Raw genomic sequence first — 19795 nt, 5'->3', positions numbered from 1 at the left:
CAGACATGAGGAAGAAAGCAGCCAGTTTCCCCAGTCCTGAAGATGAACATCTCCGCGTGTCTGTCTGTGAATGTATGTGATTGAAAGAGAGCGCATGCACAGAAAAGTGTGTGTGTGTGTGTGTGTGTGTGTGTGTGTGTCTCTCTCTCTCTCCCCCCCCCCCCCCAGGCCGGAGAGCAGAGCCCCATGCACTTTCAAAGTGTCTAGAATTGAGATTTCTTTGTCTCCATTACCACATACTAAAGAGTTTAAGTTACCTCAACCAATTAGATGCTTAAAAAGCAGAAGTGTGAAAGTTAAATTAATGCAGGAAAGGAAATAATACTGAAGTACAGGGAGGCCCCAGTCATGGCCTGAAAAAAAAACTGAATTGTGTAGAAGATGAGAATTGTAAAAGCTGGCAAGAGGGGAAAAAGGCACCTTTCATGTTTGCTAGGGAAAGTATACTGATAAACTAGACAATGGCTTTCAAATATTCAGAGGAGCCACAGTATAGTAATGAGCTGGCTAGTGTGTATGTATACTACTGCCCTCTGCTGGATGGAATCAGAACTGCTCCACCGTATGTCATAGCCCCTATCTTTTCCTTTAGTTCAAACAGTACAAACCTGTGTTTTTTGAAGTTTAAGGATCTCAGTTATCCTCCTCACTGCCACCAAAAGTTCAGAATAGTCTTTGTTGTGCAATGTGATGACAGCTGCGTAGTATCCAAGGTTTATTACAATATAACAATGGATACATTGGCCAAGAAGCACCAAGGAAGAACTTTCTTCAGGACAAAAACCAGGAGAGAAAAGGGGTGAACGGGAATAGTTCATTCATCCATCCCTGACGTTTGTACTCTCACACATGGTCTTTTTCAGCCTTCTGGTTGTTGCTATTATTAGAAGCCTGGGGGAGTTATGTTTCTACCCTGCCAGTTGCTGATCATGTTCCTGCATAGACTGCACTGGAACAGGAGCTGTTCTGCACCACACACATACACACCTTCCATACCACAACTAGACTTTTGAAATTATTAATAGTCATTATCTAGCACTGCACAGGTCTGTATACATTAGAGTAAGACAGTGTCCCTGCCTTCAAGGGCTGACAATCTAAGTACCTCTAAAGGTTGCAATAATTTGTTTTTTTTTTTAAATAACTGGTTGGTAGTAACACAGCAAAGTGACATAGTTGTAAATAAGTCTGATTACTGATGCATCTCTGCTTGGTATGCAGCAAACAAGTCAGTTTGTTAGTACACAAAGTTTATTTAAGGTGATTTGTAATTGAAGGAAGGAGGAAGAAGGGCTGTTCTCCTTTAGCTAAAGATGTATGGCAAATGAAGATAGTCTAACTACAGGTACCTGAAAACAGAAGTCTTGTGATTATTAATTTATAGGAAGGAGTGAACAAAGTGACCTGTTCCACCTTTCTTTTGTTTATATAAAAGTTTAAGTCTTCCCCACAAGAAAAGAAATGGTGGCAAAGTTTTTTTTATTAGATCTGTCAGTTAATCGCAGTTAATTCATGCGATTAACAAAAAAAATTAATCACAGTTTCAATTGCACTGTTAAACAACAGAATACCAACTGAAATTTATTAAATATTTTGTATGTTTTTCTACATTTTTAAATATATTTCAATTTCAATTACAACACAGAATACAAAGCATACAGTGCTCAATTTATATAATATTTTATTACAAATATTTGCTCTGTAAAAATGATAAAAGAAATAGTGTTTTTCAATTCACCTCATAGTGCAATCTCTTTATGATGAAAGTGCAACTTACAAATGTAAAATTTTTTTGTTACATAACTGCACTCTAAAATAAAACAATGTAAAACTTTAGCACCTACAAGTCCACTCAGTCCTACTTCTTGTGCAGCCAATTGCTAAGAGAAACAAGTTTGTTTACATTTACAGGAGATAATGCTTCCCACTTCTTATTTTTACAATGTCACCTGAAAGTGAGAACAGATGTTCGCATGGCACTGTTGTAGTCGGCACTGCAAGGTATTTACATGCCAGATATGCTAAACATTTGTATGCCTCTTCATGCTTTGGCTACCATTCCAGAGGACATGCTTCCATGCGGATGACGCTCATTAAAAAAATAATGCGTTAGTTAAATTTGTGACTGAACTCCTTGGAGGAGAATTGTGTGCCCTGTTCTGTGTTTTACCCACATTCTGCCACATATTTCATGTTATAGCACTCTCTGATGATGACCCAGCATGTGGTTGGTTTTAAGAACACTTTCGCTGCAGATTTGACAAAACACAAAGAAGGTACCAAAGTGAGATTTCTAAAGATAGCTACAGTACTTGACCCAAGATTTAAGAATCTGAAGTACCTTCCAAAATCTGAGAGGGACAGGGTGTGGAGCATGCTTTCAGAAGTCTTAAAAGAACAATACTGATGTGGAAACTACAGAATCCAAACCACCAAAAATGAAAATCAACCTTCTGCTGGTGACATCTGACTCAGATGATGAAAATGAACATGCGTTGGTCTGCACTGCTTTGGATTGTTATCGAGCAGAAGCCATCATCAGCATGGAAGCATGTCTTCTGGAATAGTGGTTGAAGCATGAAGGGACATATGAATCTTTAGCGCCTGTGGCACGTAAATATCTTGCAATGCTGGCTACAACAGTACCATGAAAATGCCTGTTCTCACTTTCAGGTGACACTGTAAACAAGAAGCAGGCAGCATTATCTCCTACCAAAGTAAACAGACTTGTTTGTCTGAGCGATTGGCTGAACAAGAAATAGGACTGAATGGACTTGTAGGCATTAAAGTTTTCTATAGTTTTATTTTTGTACATAACTTTACATTTGTAAGTTCAACTTTCATGGTAAAGAGACTGCACTACAGTACTTGTATTAAGTGAATTGAAAAATACTATTTCTTTTATTTTTACAGTGCAAATATTTATAATACAAAATAAATATGTTAGCACTGTATACTTTGTATTCTGTGTTGTAATTGAAATCAATATATTTGAAAATTTGGAAAACATCCAAAAATATTTACATAAATTGTATTCTGTTGTTTAAGAATGCGATTAATCACACGATTAACCGCAATTAATTTTTTTAATCGCTTGACAGCCTTATTTTTTATTAAATGAATTTTGGCTACAGGTCCAAAATTAGTTGACTGAGAACATTCATGCAATCACAAAATGAAGTGTGTTTCGTGGCTCCAGGAAATTTGCTTATAACCTAAGAAGTCTGGAAACAGTCAGGAAACAGAAACAATGCCACATTACCTATATTAGCTAGCCAGTCGCGTAGCTCAAATATTGAATTTTGACTGTTTCAGTAATGAATACTGCCATCAGTTACTACAGTGACAGGGACCCTATAAATAGATAGGTTACACAGGTGAGATTAGCTATTTGCAAACAGTTTATAAGCAATCCAGAAGCTGAAAGTTGCATAAATTAAATCATTTTAAATAGTGAATATATTCAAAATAAATTGCAGTCCACCATTCACAAACAATTTGTGAACAGAAAAATAGCTAAATTGTTACAAAATGTTTGCCTGGCTTATGTAGCGTATACTTTAATGTCTATTGGTATGAATGAGATTTTTCCGTTATTAATTACTATGTTCTCTCACCATTAGAACAGTGCAAGAAACTTTTGTAAAAGAGGGGAAAAACTAAATAGGAGCCTGCATGAAGGAACAGGTTTCAGAGTTAACAATGCATTACAAAGAATTAGGTAGCTCAGACCTCTCAAGTTATTGTTTCAGGCTTTCTGTATACTCAGGCAGACTTAGCTGTATCAGTTACAGTCCGGTCACATTACAAGGGTTCTTTTCACATACATCATTGCTAGAAACACACAAACATATTCAAAGATGAGATTCTGATACCATTACATGACTTCAAGAGTTGGGGCCGTAGGTCCATTCCTGTGCCTTAATCCAGCCCTGGTTGGGCATGTCTGCGCTAGAAATGCCTGTGAACCAGTGACAGCACCAGTGGGATTTTTTTTTTAATTCCCCTATGTAGGCAAGGCCTTTGTTGAGAATAGAAAGGGAGTTGAAATTTTGCTATGCAAACTGAAGGAAGCTTTCAGCAAGCCTACAGATTTCTGAATAGGCAAACTGTCAGGTTTACATAGATTGTACATGGGCAGAAACCTACTGCAAGTAGGGCAGGGGAGGAAAAATGGGACTGATGCAAAGTGGAACAAGTGATAGCGAGTGATACTATGTGATACTATGACAGGTCCTCTAAAAATACTGATAGATTAAGTTATCCCCTCTCAATGAAGCTGTTGTAGGTAACCCACTATTCAGTGTGCATTACACATCCCCCTCTGTGCCAGATGAACAGAAAACATGGGTCTATTACAGCTCTCAGCTACAGTATGGCTCTTTAGCTCAAAATGTGGAGTTTTATGCTTTAAGCTCTGAAAGCCTCAGTTCTGTTCTCAGTGAGCTGACCAAGACCTCAGCCACCTTACTATATTGTTCCACTCTGGGAGGGCAGTACGTTCAGGAAGGCCTGATTCCCCCTTGGGGTGCCCCTGGGTAATGTGAGTGTAAAGTGGATATAAAAAGCTACCAAGTTGCAGATGACTATGCAAGGTAAGTGGCTACACATGGTGCAAGGGAGTGGAGAATAGGTAAACAGGGTGAAGTACTGGCCCCATTGAAATCAATGGGAGTTTTGCCATTGACTACAATGGGACCATCATTTTACCCAGCGCATTTGCCCTTTTGCAGAGCCAACCTATCTACATTGGACTGAAAAAAGGCCTAATATTTAATTTATGTACAGTATGCATGCACAGCCTTTTGCTGAATTGTAACTCTCAGGGTAGCCATCAGGCCTGTTCTCCAAACTTCAGCATTTTCAGGGGTTGGCTCTCTCTCTCTCTTGTTCTAAGGAGCCTCTCTCCTACCCCCATTCCCCACCTTACCCCCCATCTCTTCCAACTACTCCAACATTCTCACTTTCTCTTTGCACCTTCCTTCACAGCATCCTCACCTGTCTCTTCTCTCCTTCTTTCCCCTCTCTCCTCAGCATGGGAGCTCCATCCCTCCCCCAAGACAGACCTCTTTGCTTCCCCCACCACCACCTACTGAGAGCTTAACGGCACCAGGGTCAAGAAGTTGGTTTCAGGGTTGTCGTCACTGGTGGTGGTGTGGCTTGATGTTACAGAACCAGCTGAGACTCCTCCACCCTTTTCTGAGTGGCTGTTCAACTTACTTAGTTCCACTGGCTTCTCCCCTGAGGTGAAGCATGCAGAAAGTAGTGAATGCTGAGCAGTCAGGCAGGGAAGAGAGGAGGGAATTTCAGTCACTGGCCTCCTGCAACCTCACCCAGAAGCTGAGGAAGTGAACAGCCTGGAGCAGCAAACACAAAGGAAAGTTTTGCTGTTTTTAATATTGGCAGACGGGCAGAGAAGCCAGAGAGGAGGTGAAGGAAAGAGGGAATAGTTCAATAGATTGAGCTTCCAGCCAAAAGATGAAAGTCAGGTAAATCAGCACAGAACCAGCGAAATCCATGTTTACTCTGGCACATCAGTTTCTCTTATGGGGAATCTGAACACGTTAAAGCAAGCACTGAAGCAAAATGCAGGTGGCATAATCACTCAACTTTAATGGGCAGCTTTCTAGAACGTGTGCCCCTTGCAATCTCTCAGGTCAGCCGCAAAGTTCTTGATTTTACCTCAGTCCCACGCAGGAATTAACAAAATCTGCTTCACTCCATACACTTATGCCAAAGATATAACCTAACTCGCAAGCACAGTTTAAGCAATCCTTTCACCTACCCATCCTTCCCGAATATAGGAAGGCACAGCCTGATTACAACAAACGTAATGGGAATGCAGGGGGAAGGGAGTTGAAGTATGAGATAAGAAGAAGCTCACTATGGCTAGGGATCCATATGTGAAAACTTCGGCCTAATTTTCACCTATGAAAGTTCAGTATTCCTTCTTGTAGCCTTTTATTTTATTTAAAGTGAATTTTGTAATGTGGTATTACACTACTGTGGGTTCAGCTCTGCTGTCTACAGTTTCAAGCTTAACAGAGTGAAAGTCACCTCTGCTAGTTGATTCAGAATTAGAGTCTCTAGAAACACAAAGACCAAAGGTAGCGACCACATAGACATTCACAAGTACAAGGTCTGCTCTACACTGTTTTATTAAAGTTACGATTAAAGTTATGATTACCCAAGCATATAGAAATTCTACACGGACCTGTGCACAAGTTACAAATATAGTTATACTCATATCCTTAACAACAGTGTTAGGGTCTGATGGTCTCTTATGGTTTGATAATCAGGGATCAAAGAGGGATCAAAGAGGGATGGTTCATGCTGGAGTCTCCCATAAGGAGCTCCATTTTCCCATTCTGGGCATCCCCTTTTTATAATATGATTCTGTCTGTACCTACATTCTGCACATAAAAGTGTCAACCCTCTTTTCTCTTACTGGTCTTTGTCCCCTGGCTACTTAAGGGACCCCAATTTTCTATAGACTGTATAAGTTCTCTTTATTCTCATTAGCATTGACGCACAACCTGTATCCTGTGGTTAAGATACACATCGGAGAAAGATGCGCCTTTACAGTATTTTTATTATCTAATATTAATCTTCTGGGTAATTTTTCACAATCTTACCAGTTGGAAACTCTATTCCCATAATCTTAGGGCATCGGGTTATTTTCCAGTCACTTATATCATCATTTCTTGTCTCCAAGGCCTAAGATAGCTAAGCTAAAGTCATGCAGGCCTCAGCCTACAGGTTCTTGCATTTCAGCTTGTCTTACTCATGTCTAATACTTAGTTCCTCTAAATACTGATCAATTGTATACTTTTATAATCCTACAATTAACACTAATTAACATACAATGAATATGTATGATATAACATATTGATTAATCATAACATCACACAATAAATGAAGAATTACTCAAATTGTTGTCTACATTCTACCACCATGCCACCCCAGTGCCGATTTACCTGTTAAAGGCCTCGTCCAGTGCTCAACTTTCAGCATATATCAGTAGGTGAAAGCTTACTGTATGAGCTAGATTGCATTGGTGCTGGCAAGATCTTGTACAGCTGCCAAGATAGGACTGAGATAACCAGGCTTTTCACTTTTGGAGTCAGATTATGTTGCAGGCGTGATATATTCCATCTCATAAGGGCAGAAGGCTGCCTATGGATCTCTTCTTTTCTTGGATGATGTTTTACACAGCAAAAGAGACTCAAAGCAAAAGAGCTAAAAAAGCCTTATTTTCTCTAGGCTGCATATTATATTCGGTATATATTTTGTTTACACTAGGAAATGACACTCCAATTACATCTATCCAAACAACGCAGTGTCTCTATTTCATCCTCTCCAAAGTGATAGCATGCCCAGATAACTGGCACAGACTAGTGCCTTATTCATGTCTTTTTAGAGCAAGGGTCCTGAATAGCATCACCCAGATTTCAGTAGTGGATCATACTAAACCAGACCGGAGATGTGACTCCTATAAAAAGTGAACGGCAGAGGGGGACAACAACAACAACAAAAAGGCATTATATTAACAGTAAGGTCTTTGTTTTAATTTACAAAAGCAAAGGTACTCGTCAAAGCTGCCGCAGGACCCATAGCTCACCAGAAACTACAGCACAACACTTCCCACTGTTCTGAGACCACCTGATACAGGAATATATGCGATGCAACACTTTAATTCAAGGGCTGAGTTACAGTTCTGCAGTTTTAAGCCAGAATGTGATTGATTCTGTAGTTTTAAATTTAAACCTTGAATGGTTTGGGGAATAGGGAAAAGTTCTGGGGGAGAAACAAGGGACAGATCTTAAACCAGTTACAAAGTTTATTACTAAAAAAAAAACAGAATGCAATTTTACATTAACAGGATAAGCAACAAATATTTTCTTCACTCTTCAGTACAACCTTCACTTTTTCCTTACAGTTTATAGTGTTTTTCTTTTATATAGATATATATTTAGACATTATATAAATATATACTATACAGGGGCTAGAACGGAGGAGGTAATGATATGTCCACAGTTAAAGTTGTATTGAGACTTGCCCTGACAGCAGGACCAAAATTCTCCCATTTCACACTTCAATTAAGTGAATTTAGGCTAGGATTTCTAAGTGCATAAGTGACTCAGGAACACAAATCCCACTGAAAATCAAAGTGTTTTTGTTTGAGCTTTTTAATCTCCCATTTAGTCTCCATATTCACTAACTTTTGCAGAGGAAAGATTTTTTAATGTTCCCTTGTAAAAATCTTGCCTGGATCAATTTCATTTTTAATTTTATTTATTGGCTGCTCCCTCCAGCTAAACAACCCTGGTCCCCAGAGACTCCAAACCTCCTACACACCCTGACAAAATCTCAAACAGTGGCTACTTTTGAAATATTAAAATTAAAGCTCACAGTGATTCCCTTATTCAGACGAATGGAGACAGCAGGAAAACTTATGGAACTGCTTTTCCAAGGCTACAGCAGACAGCTTGTATAGGTGTTTGTATCTCCCATAACTCTCCCTACTCCTATGACCCTTACTAGCCCCTATTAATGAAAAGTGTTCAAAGGGCAGGAAGGCAGGGAAGCCCAAGTTGTCAGGCACCCATAACTTAAAGCTCATACTTCTGCTCCTAAGGTATTTTCAGCTGGAAATCGCTCCATCTCCCTCTCCTCCACTCCTCTCCCCCTCCCCATGTTCCAGCCTCTATCACTAACAAGAGGCAAGAAGAACGGAGGGGAGTTGCCAGCTGTTGCAATTTTATCATGAGTCTTGCACTATTTGATGTTTTTCCTCAAAGCCCCAGCTCACAGAGTCATGTGATATTAGACTCTCAGCTTTCATTTTAAATAACATTTCCAACCCACATAGAAAAGCTTGAAAAAGTGACCTAAGTGCACCCTAAAGGCTCAAAAGTCAGAAGGAAAAAATATAAAGAATCCACTTTCTTTTAAAATCTCATGATTTTGGGGGGCCTGACTCACCATCTTCAAATGTTTGTGGCAATACTGTTTGCAGTCCTCAGAGGCAGAGCTAAGAGCGCTGCAATAAAGCCAGGTTCCCTCTAGTGAATTTCCTGTGGTACCCTAGAGCAGTGGTTCTCAACCCAGGGTATGCATACCCCTGGGGGTACGCAGAGGTCTTCCAGGGGTTACATCAACTCATCTAGAGATTTGCCTAGTTTTACAACAGGCTACATAAAAAGCACTAGCCAAGTCAGTATAAATTAAAATTTCATACCAACAATGACTTGTTTATACTGCTCTATATACTATACACTGAAATGTAAGTACAATATTTATATTCCAGTTGATTTATTTTATAATTATATGGTAAAAATAAGAAAGTAAGCAATTTTTCAGTAATCGTGTGCTGTGACATTTTGTATTTTTATGTCTGATTTTGGAAGAAAGTAGTTTTTAAGTGAGGTGAAACTTAGGGGTACACAAGACAAATCAGACTCCTGAATGGGGTACAGTCATCTGGAAAGGTTGAGAGCCACTGGGCTAAAGGTAAAGCCATGAGCAGGTCCATCAGACAGGAACTTCTGCTGCAGAAGGCAAGGACCTCCCACTTAGCCTTGGACAGCTTGGAGGTGGATAACGAACACTTACTTTCTCCTCCCCCAACACTTCCATTTGCGTTCTCTGTCCTTCAGTTCCATCCCTCCTCCACAGCTATTCTTCCCATGAACATGTTAATTGAGATATCACTTGTAGGTGATCAAAGGGAGGTTGATTGAGCCTGTGGAGGGGACTAATGTATGGAACATAGAGAGGGTGCCGAGTGACTTATCTAGCTGGTTTTTAGCTTTTTACAGTATGCAGTCTAGCAACCTTAAATCTAAATTAATGAATTGCTTATGTGTGGGATTGGGAATGTATGTCATACATATAATGTAACATGACCCACTGTCAACATCACAGAGAAACAGGCATAGAAATACTGTACTGAAATAATTTTCTCTTTTCATATCATAACATCATAGAAGCATAGTAATGGGCTCACGGAGACTTGTGGTACATTGCTTTCACATCATAATCTCACATAGTACTGGCATTGTAATTAGGGGTGGACTGTTCCCAAAAGGTTTGAGGTACAGTCCAGTTCAGTTAAACCTCTACAAGCAAAGATGCTTATCTCACTTTATCCTATGTGAAGTCTCTTCCTCACCGTCAACCCTCTCTACAGCCTCTCTTTCTCCCACTCCAACTGTAGCCTTCTCCTCACCCTCTGCTCTGTCCATCCCTCACCTTTCTTCCCCTCTCTCCTGCTATAATTTGTTCCTTACCTGATACATCCCATCCTGAATCAGATCAATTGCATTCTTACCTCTTTCTGTTTTAGGTATTTCCCAATGCAATTACTAATCCCTCCCTTGCCACCCTGTGTATTTTCCCCCATATACAACACTTTGTTTTTCCCCCCACCCAAGGTCTGTTCTGCTTCCAGCACTCTCCTCCAACCGCCCACAAACCTTTGCTTATCTCTCCCCACCCCGAGCCCATGAGAGGATCTCACAGCAGGTCTGGCAAAATGCTGGGTAAGCTGCAGTGCTCAAGCCTTGTTTGGTCATAACACTTCAGTGACGCATTGTGCATCTGCAACCCCCTGGAAACCCTGAAGTATATAAAATATGGCAATGGCAACCAGCCCAGAGGAAATGATCAGAGCTGCCGATGCTCTGCCAAGGCTTTTGTGAGAGATCAGCAAAGGTAAGAGGGAGCCTGCTGGAAACCATCAGGCTGGGAGAGACATGAGATCAGTGATGGGGGTATTATATTTAAATTAATCCAGACAGTCAAAAAGGTTTTATGCTATTGGGACAGGGGGGAGAGATTTATTTATTTTGGCAGAGGGAAAAGGGAAAAAAGAATTTTAGGACATATTATTGCTATTTTATATTAAAGCATCACTATACAAACACTTTTGGACCAAATTTTGATGTCAGATACACACCTTTAAATCTGGAATAAGATTGTTGAAGTCAGAGAATTCCTAGAGAAACTGGGATCAAAATCTGACCATCTAGATTTAAGTAATTTTTTATTCAAATACATATTTACTCTAGCAATTTTAACACGACATTTCAGTCAAATAGGATATGAAACTCCACTGCTCCTGAATAATAGAGCTGGATGAACTGATTGAGGTAACATTAGAGCCATCCCATCCTTGTACCTTTCCCCATTTTTGGAATAGACCTTGAATCAAGCTCCACCCATGCCCAGGTTTTGAAATGTTGAAACTCAAATTTTAAACTTTAGTTCTAACCTCTGTCTTAGACCAGAATTGGAAGCTGTAGAAGTCACACTCAAAAAAACCTGTTTTCAAGAAATTCCCAGTACTAATATGCAGAATCAGATTCCAAACGTTCTAATGAGCTTCAAACAAGCATCCAAAGTTTTGAATGGTTACCAGAATCCACAGTCCAGCCTTTTCAGGTTTTCTTCCTTGCTGAAAACGGGTTTACAATGAACACCAAACTCAAATGGTAATTTCAGCATCAAATCAATAAAAGCACATTATATTGGATAACTTTAAAAAGCTATAACAACTCAGGGGCCTAAAGCACTTTTCCGCTGACTGTTGCGAATCAACCTCAGTTTACATGCCAGTAGCTAGGGTCACAATGCCATTACATTTGTAAGCTAAGCAATCTGGGGATATGGACACAAATTTAGCTCCCAATATCAATTTCTTCTGATTCCATATCCCTGTGTATCACCTGTCTCCAATCCACTGCAGGGCAAATGTCTGCAGAGGGTGGCTTCTATGGTCATGCTGAAGGGTTTGGATTTACTTAGGTTGCAGAGGTCAATATGTCATATGAAACCAAAAAGGAAAAATCATACAGTGCAGTTTTTGTTTGCTCGGAGCTTCTCTAGCTAATAACTAGATCAGCTCTCCTGCTGTGTGATGCAGACATACTGTATATACTGTTGCCAGTTTACATGCATCGTATCTAAAATTCACACATTTTATTCATTTTTACAATTTTGAAACTAAGTTAGTACTTTTATTTTCCCAGCTTCTCCAGCAAATCAGACAGGGGTCCTACAGACAACAGCTTATATTTAACAGCCCTTTTTTTATTCAGCTCTGAGTGCTAAGCACCTTTCAAAATCAAGCCTCTGATACATGTCTAAATATAGATTTAGGAGCTTAACTTTAAGCACTCATTTTTAAAAAATGTTGGTCCTATTACATTGTTGCTCCTTTTCAACCTGAGTGGCTAGTCAAAGTTCGGGGCCCTGGGATGTTCCAGTTGGAAGTAGAAATTGATGGCATTTTGTGTGATGCAATCTTGTTTATGTACAATGAATGTACAAACTCTTGTCTCTCTGAATGGAGAAGGAATTGGGAACAAAAGGAGCATTTTCTTAGCTTACAGCCTCCAAACCTCTTTATCCAACCCCAGACCCAAAAGCGCTCTCTCTCGAGCTTTTTCCAGGGTCATGCTGTGCTTACAGGCTTCTGGTTGGCTATCTTGCCTCTCCCTCTCTCTCGCTGTTCTTTTCTATCTTCAGTTTCAGAAGGTATTGGCGTAGGCCTTTAACATCTAATTATAACCTATATTACATATAAAACCCCTACATTCAAAAAAATCAAAGTAAAAAAGTTAGGCAATTAAAGTTACTTATGCAATTTGCTGTGAACACTTCAGAATTGCATATTTTCATTCTGTTTTTATTTGTGTGGATACAGTGCAATGAAATATACTGAAACATGCTGACAGTACTGAAATGTAACAATCAAAATCAAACTGTGGTATACAACAGACCCTCCCCAAAATATAGCTGTTAATGGTTTTCAGCTCTCTGATGGAATTAATGAATAGGAACAACAACAATATGGTTTTGAAAATACCGTTTCTTTAAAGCAGAATTTAGAACTTCTGGACCAAACAGGACACTAAGTAGAAAATTTGTGACAAGGATAACTTTTGCTGACCCAGGTCAGATTTTCACACAGTAGTTCAGAGGGTTGGACTCTGACAGAATGATAGTTAATATGATTTGTGGAAATTAGGTACATTAAAGAAATCTACTTTAACTGGTTTCAGAGGAACAGCCGTGTTAGTCTGTATTCGCAAAAAGAAAAGGAGTACTTGTGGCACCTTAGAGACTAACCAATTTATTTGAGCATGAGCTTTCGTGAGCTACAGCTCACTTCATCAGATGTTTACCGTGGAAACTGCAGCAGACTTTATATACACACAGAGAATATGAAACAATACCTCCTCCCACCCCACTGTCCTGCTGGTAATAGCTTATCTAAAGTGATCAACAGGTGGGCCATTTCCAGCACAAATCCAGGTTTTCTCACCCTCCACCCCCCACACAAATTCACTCTCCTGCTGGTGCTAGCCCATCCAAAGTGACAACTCTTTACATAATCAAGTAGGGCTATTTCCTGCATAGATCAAGGTTTTCTCACATCCCCCCCACCCCCATACACACACAAACTCACTCTCCTGCTGGTAATAGCTCATCTAAACTGACCACTCTCCAAGTTTAAATCCAAGTTAAACCAGAACATCTGGGGGGGGGGGGGGGTAGGAAAAAACAAGAAGAAACAGGCTACCTTGCATAATGACTTAGCCACTCCCAGTCTCTATTTAAGCCTAAATTAATAGTATCCAATTTGCAAATGAATTCCAATTCAGCAGTTTCTCGCTGGAGTCTGGATTTGAAGTTTTTTTGTTTTAAGATAGCGACCTTCATGTCTGTGATTGCGTGACCAGAGAGATTGAAGTGTTCTCCGACTGGTTTATGAATGTTATAATTCTTGACATCTGATTTGTGTCCATTTATTCTTTTACGTAGAGACTGTCCAGTTTGACCAATGTACATGGCAGAGGGGCATTGCTGGCACATGATGGCATATATCACATTGGTGGATGTGCAGGTGAACGAGCCTCTGATAGCGTGGCTGATGTTATTAGGCCCTGTGATGGTGTCCCCTGAATAGATATGTGGGCACAATTGGCAACGGGCTTTGTTGCAAGGATAAGTTCCTGGGTTAGTGGTTCTGTTGTGTGGTATGTGGTTGTTGGTGAGTATTTGCTTCAGGTTGCGGGGCTGTCTGTAGGCAAGGACTGGCCTGTCTCCCAAGACTTGTGAGAGTGTTGGGTCATCCTTTAGTGCCACAAGTACTCCTTTTCTTTTTACTTTAACTGGATATTTCTTGGCTTTTAAGAGATTGCATAAGGAGGCTTTTCACCGAAGCAACCTTAATGGTTACCAAAGATTTGTTTGTTGGAATATATACACAATCAATACAACCAATATTTGATATTATATGTATATAATTACATACAACAACTACATTAAAAGATCGTTATTAGGGTCCTTCAGTTTTCCCTCTGCCCTCCACATAACATGCTCCCTGATCATAAAGACTCCACCTAGAGCAGGTTTCAGAGGAACAGCCGTGTTAGTCTGTATTCGCAAAAAGAAAAGGAGTACTTGTGGCACCTTAGAGACTAACCAATTTATTTGAGCATGAGCTTTCGTGAGCTACAGCTCACTTCATCAGATGTATACCGTGGAAACTGCAGCAGACTTTATATACACACAGAGAATATGAAACAATACCTCCTCCCACCCCACTGTCCTGCTGGTAATAGCTTATCTAAAGTGATCAACAGGTGGGCCATTTCCAGCACAAATCCAGGTTTTCTCACCCTCCACCCCCCCACACAAATTCACTCTCCTGCTGGTGCTAGCCCATCCAAAGTGAATCCAAACCACCACCTAGAGCAGTGGTTCTCAAACTTTTGTACTGGTGACCCCTTTTACATAGCAAGCCTCTGAGTGTGACCCCCTTTATAAATTAAAAACAGTTTTTATATTTAACATTATTATAAATGCTGGGGGTGAAGTGGGGTTTGGGGGTGGAGTCTGACTGCTCAGGACCCGCCCCCCATGCAATAACCTTGCAACCCCCAGAAGGGTCACAACTCCCAGTTTGAGAACCCTTGACCTAGAGCATGGTCCCCAACCAGACCATGGACATAGAGATTTCATTTAAGTGATTGTATATATAGCACTGTTCTAGCCATAGCTTTGTGGCTGTGGAGAGGGTGAGAGGTATATGCCCTAGAGCAGGACTTATATGGTTTGAGTTTTGAAAGACTCCTTGTGTCTCTGTGGTTTAGAATTTTAAAGCAATACCCAACAGTCTCACTATGTATATGTGGCTAAGAGTGCCTCCCCCCACCCTCCCACTGATGACAGGAAGTAGAAGCAGGAGGGGACATGCATAATTGGGAATCTCTCGACCAATTTTTGAGACATACTAGCCCTGTTATGCCTTATTCACTGAACATCAACCAAACCCCACACTGGATACAGAATTACCAATTTCCTCATAGGGTTGTTCAACAACATAGCATCTAGACCCCACAAATAAACCCTTACAAGTCCCTGCTGAGTTACCAAAGTATAATTATCCCCATTTTACAGATAGGGAACTGAGGCTCAGGGAGATTAAGGCTAAAATTTGCAAGTTTTCACCAATTTGAGATACTTAGGGCCTGATTTTTCAGAGATGTTGAGCATCTGCAGCCCCCCGGGATTTCAGCTGCAGTGAGAATGTTCAACACTTCTAAAAATCGGGCCCTAGGTGTCTGAAGTGGGGCACCCAGAAAATGAGAACATGATTAATAATCATCATCTTTTTGGGAAACATCACGTAGGACATGTGCAGCAGAGAGAGAGAGAACCAAGTTCCAGGTCTCCTACGTCTCAGTACACTACCTTCACCACAATACCATCTTCTTTTCTCCTCCAGCCATCTCCCTCATTCATGCACATCTTCCCACTTCTGCAACAAAAAATTTGGGGCCATCACAGAAAGCAGCTTCAAGCACTTAAAAAAAGTGATTCTTTCTTTGAGCACCCTTCATTCAAGACACTGAATAAGGCAGGGATCCTGTGGAAAAAATAGTTGGGGAGTCCTGGAAGGAAGGAACCTGACTCCCAGCCTAAAATGAGGTGGAATTAGGAGTGGGTAACCTGCTTGGGCACTTGGTCAGGGGGAAGTAAGTTGTGAGTCCTCTTCCCCAGAGAGTTGTGTAAACGGACTGGTGTGGGCCCCCAAACACAACTGAATGGCCTGAGGGCTGCCAGGCTGCATTACATTGTCTGTTCTAGAAACAAATTGAATATAGTTTTAGAAACAAAATGATACAACACCAGTATGGTGTTATTCCCACGTTCCCTGAGTAGTGCAGTAAAATCTACTGATTTCAGAGCTGATGAACAGATGTATCAAAATCTAAGAAAATTACACATTTTTATGATGAGGGACTCCTATGAACACAGATTTCAATGTGGCACAAACAGATAATTGACCAGTTCCAGCTTTTGACACAAAAATACGATGAGGATTTTCCCCTCTGGATTTTAACTGCAGAAGAAAAGAGGCTGTCACCTAAACTTTATCCTCTGTGACAAAGTTCCTGCGCTACCTTGGCGGGTCCTGCGCTCATTGGCGGATTTGCTCACCTTGGAGCTTCACGGCAGCCCTCAGCTTGGCCGTTTTCCTGAACCCACAGTCCAGGTCGACTCCTCCTGTATCTGGCCAGGAGTCGGGAGGATTTGGGGGGAACCTGGGCCACCCTCTACTCCTGGTTCCAGCCCAGGGCCCTGTGGACTGCAGCTGTCTAGAGTGCCTCCTGGAACAGCTGCGTAACAACCACAACTCCCTGGGCTACTTCCCCATGGCCTCCTCCCAACACCTTCTTTATCCTCACCATAGGACCTTCCTCCTGGTGTCTGATAATGCTTGTACTCCTCAGTCCTCCAGTATCTGCATTCTATTATTCTCCTATAGCCATCTGGCCTGACCCTGTCACACCTCCTTTCCCCTCCCACCATCCCTCCCAAATTCCACATGAACACACATAGATCATGTCTGGCTCTAAATGTAAATATACAGCCGTAAAACAGAGCTAAAATTAAAAGACGAGTCCAAGGAACAAAAACAGCCAACAAATGTATCTTGTTAGACTGCTCTCAGAATAAGATTTTTATCAGGAATGTTGTTGTCAGAGGACACCAGAATAATTTTCTCCTAATAAATTTCTATCTTATGCAGAGAGGCTACAATTCAGCCAGTAAGAGGCAAACTCTTGGGGTATGACTCAGTCAGTTCTACTACCACTGGATTAGATGTGTGTCCACGTTTCAAAATACAGTGAGCTAACAGATCTCATAAAAGGGCTTTGAGGTATTTTTAAAAACATAAAAAGAAAAGGAGTACTTGTGGCACCTTAGAGACTAACCAATTTATTTGAGCATAAGCTTTCGTGAGCTACAGCTCACTTCATCGGATGCATACTGTGGAAACTGCAGAAGACATTATATACACGGAGACCATGAAACAATACCTCCTCCCACCCCACTCTCCTGCTGGTAATAGCCCATCCAAAGTGACCACTCTCTTTACAATGTGTATGAAAATCAAGGTGGGCCATTTCCAGCACAAATCCAGGTTTTCTCACCCCCCTCCCCAAACACACACACACAAACTCACTCTTCTGCTGGTAATAGCTTATCCAAAGTGACCACTCTCCCTATAATGTGCATGATAATCAAGGTAGGCGATTTCCAGCACAAATCCAGGTTTTCTCTCACCCCCCCCCCCCGCCCCCCACAGACTCACTCTCCTGCTGGTAATAGCTCATCCAAACTGACCACTCTCCTTACAATGTGTATGATAATCAAGTCTTTATGCAAGGTAGCCTATTTCCCCTTGTTTTTTCCTACCCCCCCCCCTCCCCCGACGTTCTGGTTAAACTTGGATTTATGCTGGAAATGGCCCACCTTGATTATCATGCACATTGTAGGGAGAGTGGTCACTTTGGATGAACTATTACCAGCAGGAGAGTGAGTTTGTGTGTGTGTGTTTGGGGGGGGTGGGGTGAGAAAACCTGGTTTTGTGCTGGAAATGGCCCACCTTGATTTTCATACACATTGTAAGGAGAGTGGTCACTTTGGATAAGCTATTACCAGCAGGAGAGTGAGTTTGTGTGTGTGTGTGTGGGGGGGGGGGGGGGGGCGGAGGGTGAGAAAACCTGGATTTGTGCTGGAAATGGCCCAACTTGATTATCATACACATTGTAAGGAGAGTGATCACTTTAGATAAGCTATTACCAGCAGGAAAGTGGGGTGGGAGGAGGTATTGTTTCATGGTCTCTGTGTATATAATGTCTTCTGCAGTTTCCACAGTATGCATCCGATGAAGTGAGCTGTAGCTCACGAAAGCTCATGCTCAAATAAATTGGTTAGTCTCTAAGGTGCCACAAGTACTCCTTTTCTTTTTGCGAATACAGACTAACACGGCTGTTACTCTGAAACCTTTAAAACATAGTAGTGCTAAAAGCTTACCATTTACTTAAAAAAGATTTGGTTCTTTTGGTTATTGCTGACTTTTCCTTTTAATTCAGAGGAAGGGAGTATGCATAATTTCACATTCCTTGCAAAGCTGAAAGAAAAATATTGATCTAAATAGGGCTTTATCTTCTTGTGTTGCTGCTTTGATTCACAGAAATTAAAATACATTATGTTTTTATATTGCATTACTTGCAATTCCTCTGAAATATTTATTCTCTCCCTTTAAAAATGTCTGCGAAAATAAGTGTGTGTTAGGATATTAGAGGATTAGTTCAGTCAAACAGTGCTAATTATAGGTTTAATTGCTTATATGTGAAAGTCATTTATTTAAATTAGCTGCATCAAACATACAGTGTGCCCAAAAACTGAAACATTGTGGTACTGGAAACTAGGTTTGTTTGTCCCCACCCCCCCAATAAACAGGACATGCAAAAAAAAAAAAAAAAAAAAGGAAGAAGAAGAACAATGTCCCTCTATGTACTGATCAGCAAATGTGTTTAAACCCTAAGCTCCCTCCTCCTCTCCCCCTGGGGTCAGAGAGCAGCCTTATTTGAACAATGACTAATGGAATGCATTGAAATGTGTGGGGGGTTGCAAGGAGAAATACTATTCAAGCTAACAAACTTATTTCATTTGTGATTTAGAGGAGCACTACACCTTTTCCCTGAACTTCTCCAGGGAAAGAATGAATGGCCATCTCAAGGTTATGTAAGAGTTGATATTTGGGATGGAAGTCATTGTACCACATTAGGTTTTAAATAACTAGGGTTTTTGTCATGTCACAGGAATTCTGCAAAGCAAAAATGTTGCTTAAACGGCACAAAATCCAGTCAGAGACATTCAGGAGTAAGGTGAGTACAGCAGTGATTAAATGAATACGTTTATGAATGAACAAATACATTGTATTAATACACAGACTGATAATATTACTACAGTAGGTGGGATGGACTTGTATTCTGATCTGAGAAGGAAAAAAAAAAAGAGCGAAAAGCCAAGGAAGCCTGCTGATTTTCACCATCAGGAAAGCCTAGGTAATTAACATACAGAGGAGTGCCTGGCTGCCCATCCCTCTGTCTTCTTGTGGTGACAAAATAATGCATAAGAGATATTCTTTGTAAAAGGAACAAAGAGAAGCAGAAGACCTGGTACTTCCTCAGGTGAGACATATCAAGTTTTCATGTTCCATATCTCTGCTCCTTCAGTACTCAAGTTGTATCTGAATGTTATTGCATTTTTCTAAACCTTCATGTTAATATTAAGCTCCAGTATTCTCAACCACGTTATGGAAGTACAAACACAGCAGCAAAGCGTGGTGACTGCAGAAAGCTCCTCTTAATTTAATAAGGGTTTTTAAACAGACTGCTATGCCCCATTGACTGTGCAGGAAAGC

General features: G+C 40.8%; 1 protein-coding gene and 1 long non-coding RNA gene across 2 annotated transcripts in view; one reads left to right on the top strand and one right to left on the bottom strand.

Annotated features, from left to right (window-relative positions):
- LDB2 (LIM domain binding 2) overlaps positions 1–19795 on the bottom strand; it is a 514758-nt gene that overhangs the window by 301336 nt on the left and 193627 nt on the right. The window lies entirely within an intron of this gene.
- LOC125636155 (uncharacterized) overlaps positions 10527–19795 on the top strand; it is a 57316-nt gene continuing 48047 nt past the window's right edge. The window contains exons 1-2 of the long non-coding RNA XR_007356488.2: positions 10527–10716; positions 19191–19256. This is a non-coding gene — a long non-coding RNA (uncharacterized LOC125636155). The remainder of the gene's footprint in view (positions 10717–19190; positions 19257–19795) is intronic.

This window comes from Caretta caretta, chromosome 4, assembly GCF_965140235.1.
Source record: "Caretta caretta isolate rCarCar2 chromosome 4, rCarCar1.hap1, whole genome shotgun sequence".
NCBI classification, from domain to species: domain Eukaryota; kingdom Metazoa; phylum Chordata; order Testudines; family Cheloniidae; genus Caretta; species Caretta caretta.
Note: the sequence above shows the minus strand (reverse complement) of the source record. Positions and strands in the feature narration are given on the sequence as shown.